General features: G+C 39.6%; 1 non-coding gene across 1 annotated transcript; it reads left to right on the top strand.

The window, feature by feature from the left end:
• Nucleotides 1-3509: 3509 nt before the first annotated feature.
• Nucleotides 3510-3618, top strand: LOC120105480. The gene has a single exon (XR_005507886.1). It is a non-coding gene; the product is annotated as a small nucleolar RNA R71 (small nucleolar RNA).
• Nucleotides 3619-6213: the final 2595 nt, after the last annotated feature.

Raw genomic sequence — 6213 nt, forward strand, 5'->3', positions numbered from 1 at the left:
GAAAGTGCAAACAACTGCTCTTCAGGGAATGAGTCTTTGATGGGAAAACTGTGGCACTGAATCATGAAAAACTAATCGTGATAAATGGTCAGCAACCACATTCTCTACTCCCTTTTTATCTTTAATGGTGATGTCAAATTCTTGGAGTAGAAGTATCCATCGTATTAAGCGTGGTTTGGCCTCTTTCTTATCCAGCAAATATTTTAACGCTGCATGGTCTGTGAAGATAACAATAGGAGCACCAAGGATATAAGAGCGAAATTTATCTAAGGCAAATACTACAGCAAGCAATTCCTTCTCGGTGGTGGTGTAATTCATTTGAGCATCGTTCAAGGTTTTGCTTGCATAGTAAATGACATATGGCTTATTATCCTTGCGTTGTCCTAGGACGGCTCCTATCGCATAGTCGCTAGTGTCGCACATAATCTCAAAAGGTAATGACCAATCAGGTGGTCGTACGATGGGTGCAGTGCTAAGCATAGACTTTAACTTTTCGAATGCCTTCTGACAGGTTTCAGTCCAATTGAATGGTGTATCAAGGGACAGGAGGTTACATAATGGTCGAGCTATGACACTGAAGTCCTTGATGAACCTCCTATAAAATCCGGCGTGACCCAAAAATGATCGAACATCTCTAACCGTCTTGAGTGCAGGTAGCTTAGCAATTAAATCGATCTTAGCTCTATCTACTTCCATGCCCTTCGATGAAACAATATGTCCTAGGACAATTTCCTTTGGTACCATGAAGTGGCATTTCTCCCAATTCAATATCAAATTCTTTTCTATACATCGAGCTAAGACTGCTTGTAAATGTGACAAGCAATCATCAAATGAGTAACCAAAAATGGAGAAGTCATCCATGAACACTTCCAAAAACTTCTCGTTCATGTCTTCAAAGATGCTGAGCATGCATCTTTGGAATGTTGCAGGTGCATTACACAACCCGAATGACATTCGTCGGAAAGCAAATGTGCCAAAAGGACAAGTGAAGGTAGTCTTCTCTTGATCTTCTGGTGAAATTTCAATTTAATAATATCCCGAATAGCCATCGAGAAAATAATAGAAATCATGCCCTGCAACTCTCTCCAACACTTGGTCTAGGAAGGGTAGAGGAAAGTGATCCTTTCGTGTGACCAAATTCAGCTTTCGGTAGTCGACACACATGCGCCAACTCGTCAGGACACGAGTTGGAACTAGTTCACCTTGTTCATTTTCTACTACCGTCAAACCCGACTTCTTAGGAACGACTTGAGTAGGGCTTACCCACTTGCTGTCGGAAATTGGGTAAATAATACCCACGTCAAGCAACTTGAGGACTTCTGCCTTAACCACGTCTCTCATCGTAGGGTTCAGCCTTCGTTGCATTTGTCTTGTGGTTTTGGCATTGTCCTCCAAATATATCCGATGCGTACAGATTAAGGGGCTAATCCCCTTCAAGTCTGCAATAGACAACCCTAAGGCTCCTTTATGATTCTTTAGAACACCAACTAATTTTCTTTCTTGGTCATGATTAAGATCAGATGAGATAATTATAGGGTAAGTGTCCTCGGGTCCAAGAAAGGCATACTTGAGTTCCTTCGGTAAGGGTTTCAATTCGAGCTTGGGTGCTTGCTCAGGGGATGGTACTATTTTCACCTCTCGAGGCGACAACCTCTCAAATTCTCGTACTTTTGGTCTCCACCCATTGACCATCTTGATATCCAGATTATCCACAATAGGTGTGACTGACAAATCATCGTCATCGGTTCCATTAGGACACCAATCAATTAAGCTATCATTGGATGGGTCGTTAATTGCTTTAGCTAACAAATATTCTTCTGCGATGGTTTCAACCCAATCAACCTCCTTACTCTCTTCGGGACATTGGGTTGTTTGCACACATTAAAAATGTTCAATTCTAAGGTCATGTTACCAAAAGAAAGCTTCATGACACCATTCCTACAATTAATCAATGCATTAGAAGTTGCAAGGAATGGACGTCCTAAAATGACCGAAATCTGAGACTGTGAGTTCGAAGCCGGATGTGTGTCCAATACAATAAAATCGACAGGAAAGTAGAACTTGTCTACTTGGACTAATACATCCTCGATAATTCTCCTTGGAATTTTAACTGACCTGTCAGCTAATTGCAAAGTGACGGAGGTTGGCTTCAACTCACCTAAACCAAGTTGCTCATATACAGAATATGGCAACAAATTCACACTCGCCCCTTGAAACCTAATTCTAACAATGCTCGCTCTATCCTAAAGTCGCCTATGATGCATGAGATGGTTGGGCAACCTGGATCTTTATATTTAGGGAGAATGTTGTGCTGCAAAATAGCACTCACATTTTCAGTTAAAAATGCCTTCTTCTTAACATTTAATCGGCGCTTAACAGTACACAAGTCCTTCAAAAATTTGGCATATGAGGGTACTTGTTTGATTGCATAAAGAAGAGATATGTTGATCTTTACTTGTTTAAAAAGCTCAAGAATTTCAGAATTAGGTTCGAGCTTTTGCAACGGCTTTAACCGTTGTGGAAAAGGTGGAGGAAAAGGACATTCAGCTTTCTCAGTAGAAGTTGGGACCTCAACATTTTCTTTGTCCTTTTCATCGGCTTTGGAAGCATCAGAATTAGAAGTGACTCGCGGTCTCAATGGGGCGGTTTGATCAATGACTTTCCCATTACGCAAAGTCATGATGCTCTTTGCATGCTCTGTATGCGAACTAGAAGGAGCCGTATTATTACTACCGTGCACTTGTGGGTTAGGTTGGGGTTGAGCTGGAAGCTTACCCTTCTCTTGGGTACTTAGGACGGTAGTCAACATTGACAATTGGTTCCTTATGTCTTCAAAATTTCGAGTATTTTGAGCATTGATATTAGCTTGACTTTGTAGAAAAGTTTATATAGATTGCAAGGTATCCTCGATATTTGGCTTTTGAGAAGGTGATGGTGCCTAAGTAGGATGTGCAGGTGGAGGAGCTGAATGGTGTGACTGTTGAGGATGATCGTTTCTCCACCTAAAGTTTGGATGATTCTTCCAACCAGGGTTATAGGTATTCGAGTATGGATCGTTATAAGGCTTTTGGTAGGAGTTCATAGCATTTGCTTGATCGTGCAAGACTTCCTTGAATGCCGGTATGGTGGGGCAATCTGTAGTGGTATGACCCGACATATCGCAGATACCACAACACTCGTTTCTAAGCTCTATAGTCTTGACAGGCTCAACCTTCCTAAGCTCAATTTCTTCTACCTTCCTAGTAAGGGCTGCCATTTTAGCATGAAGATCATCCTCAGTTCTGAGGTTGTAAAGGCCTCCCTGTACAGAGCTAGTAGGCTTAGATAAAGACTTGGTGTTTCTATCCCCGTTATCCTAAAGTTGGGCAGTCTCAGCAAGGGAATCCAAATATTCCCATGCCTCATCAGGTTGTTTTTCTAAAAATCTACCATTGCACATGGTCTCTACAAACTGTTTCAACTGTGGCGATAAACCTTCATAAAAGAAGCTAATGGTTCTTCAAGTTTCGAACCCGTGATGAGGGCATGAGAGAAGAAGGTCTTTAAATCTTTCCCAACATTCATAAAATGTTTCATTATCTTTTTGTTGAAAATTGCTGATATGTCTTTTCAAAAAGTTGGTCCTTTGTGTGGGGAAGAACTTCTTTAAAAATTCTCTCTGCATATCTTGCCAAGTTCTTATTGATCTAGGTCGCAAAGAGTTTAGCCATGTTTTGGCCTTATCCTTTAGAGAGAAAGGAAACAATGTCAGCTTGAGGACATCCTCGGTGACATTTGGCACTCTAAATGTAATGCTCAATTCTTCAAAATCCTTTAAATGAAGATACGGACTCTCGGACTCTAACCCGTGGAACTTGGGCAGTAATTGAATTACCCCGGGTTTGATGTGAAAATGTCCTACATTATCAGAAAAAATTATGCATGAAGGCTGACTAGTCCTAGCCGGTTGTAGGTATTGTCTTAGAGTCATAACATGAGGTTCTCGTTCTCGATTGTGGTGACTCCCCGCATCTTCATTTAAATCAGCCATCTCACAAGGTGTGAGATATTGCGAAGGAATTTCAGGGGTATGTCCTAAGGGATGATCTAAAATTGTACGACTTAATCGACCGGTATCGTCCCTATTCCACTTTAGCATGCAAAATAATTCCCTCTCTTTCTTTTTTTTTATTTTTTTTAATATAAGTACCAACTAAAGATACCCTAAAACGACACCTTAATACAAATATCTATTCTCAATCAATCATGCAACAAAACATTACACCTCAATTTCTAATGTTTTTCTTAAATTTCTAGACAGCTCCTAACTGGTTTGAAGAGGACACCTAAGCCTCCAATCCGGTCTAATGAACCGAGTTGACCAGGTAAGCTCCCAGGTAAGTGGAGGGGTCACGATGCGTTCGCAAAGGTCCCACTTAAAACCCACTTGCCTCGAACAGATGAATTGTCTCCCTTATAGGGACAAAGCTTGCCTAGACATCAACTAAGCCACAGAGCGAAATTGGTGCAACTTTCGGTGGTCTTCGTCCTATTGAGCTCGAATGTCCTTAGGGGCCAACGTCTAGTTGATTTTAGTTAAGCTTAGGATATTTATGCACTGGGGTGATTTTTGGGCTAAGGACGAGTGATGAAATTCCGACCTTATCTTTTTAAATGGGTTCAGCCCTTAGAATATTTTATGCTGATGCCTTATACTATATGCAACAATCAAGAGATTTTTTTTTAATGTTTTATGACATGACATTAAATTTCATTGAATAGGTGATCAAGCAAATTATTTATTTATTTTTTTTTAAATTTTATGAGTTGAAGTCTGAAATTTGAAATTTGAAATTTAAAATTTAAAATTTTAGGTTTTCCCTCTTTTTTAAATTTTGAATGATCACACTTGATCTTTTCTTAAAGTTATTTTTTTTTTCAATTTTCAATTATCAACAAAGGTTAATAAGATATGATAACAATAAATTTCTTATTCTAAAAAAAAATAAATGCAGAAAATTTAAAGCAGAAAGCAGCAAGGTTTTGTATTAATCTCAGAATGTCAATCAGACCGTTCAGATTATTGAAAAATGTGTCTTGCACCAGCTGACCAAATTTGAGTCCAATCAGACGGCGAATTTCTATGATATCAGAGTTTGATGCAGACTATGCAGTGAATTAAAAATAGTAGTAATTTTTTTTTTCAAAAGAAAAATACTAACTACAAAGATAAAAATTAAATCTAAAATTATACTAATAACTCAGCCGTTCCCCGGCAACGGCGCCAAAAACTTGGTGCAAAAATAAAACTGTTCTCCCAAGTGCAGGAGAATCGCACAAGTAATATAACTCGGGAGTCCGAGGTCGATTCCTCAGGGAACGATCTATAGATTACTAGCGTAATTTTTAGATGTAATTTTCAGTCAATTTTCAAAAATTAAAAGCAGAGAATTAATGGATAATTAAACAAAGTTCAATAATATGGAGATGGCTAGGGATCCGGAATCCCCCTTGACAATTTTACTTTCAACAAATAAACTCGACGATTCTCGATTAAGGATCAAATAAATAAAATAGTTCTAATCATGGAATATATCGATTGAATACATGAACTCAACTTCTAAGCATTCATCGTGTCGGTTATGTCAACGACAAATCAAATATCGGAGCAATTCGTGCATCAATAAATATAAACCATAACAAATCTATCTAATAAATACATATGAGAGAATCAGAACATATGAGAGTATGTAAATCAATTAAAACCAAAGTTCAGAGTTTACTTCATGAGAGCAAAAAGTCAAGGGTTCTTCCATCTCCCTTGACCAATGGAGTTAGCTAGCCATTGACATGAATGTACTAGCCATTGACATGAATATCTCCCCTGTTCACTTTCTTTTTTTTCTTTCTTTGTGGAAGTAAAGCCTCCCCTGTTTTTTGTGTGGGAATCAAGAACAACCTCCCAGCCGACCCCTCCCCTGTTTTATACAATGAAAACCTCCCCCCAAAAACAAGATTTCCTCACAAATTAAAACCAAAATTTCCAAACTAAAGATGCTGGAATTTCGCTGGGAGGAGGAGATCGTTCGGGATGCCCATCTCGGCTGGCCGCGGGATGCCCGGTCGCCGGATCCGGCTGTGACGAGGACTCCGGAAGAGGTGGATGCTCTGGGAGGTGATCGCGGAAGATGGATTCGTTGCTGGGGCGCTGCAGAAGGAAGAAACGGGTGCTGC

The sequence above is a fragment of the Phoenix dactylifera genome, unplaced genomic scaffold, assembly GCF_009389715.1.
Source record: "Phoenix dactylifera cultivar Barhee BC4 unplaced genomic scaffold, palm_55x_up_171113_PBpolish2nd_filt_p 000297F, whole genome shotgun sequence".
Classification (NCBI taxonomy): domain Eukaryota; kingdom Viridiplantae; phylum Streptophyta; class Magnoliopsida; order Arecales; family Arecaceae; genus Phoenix; species Phoenix dactylifera.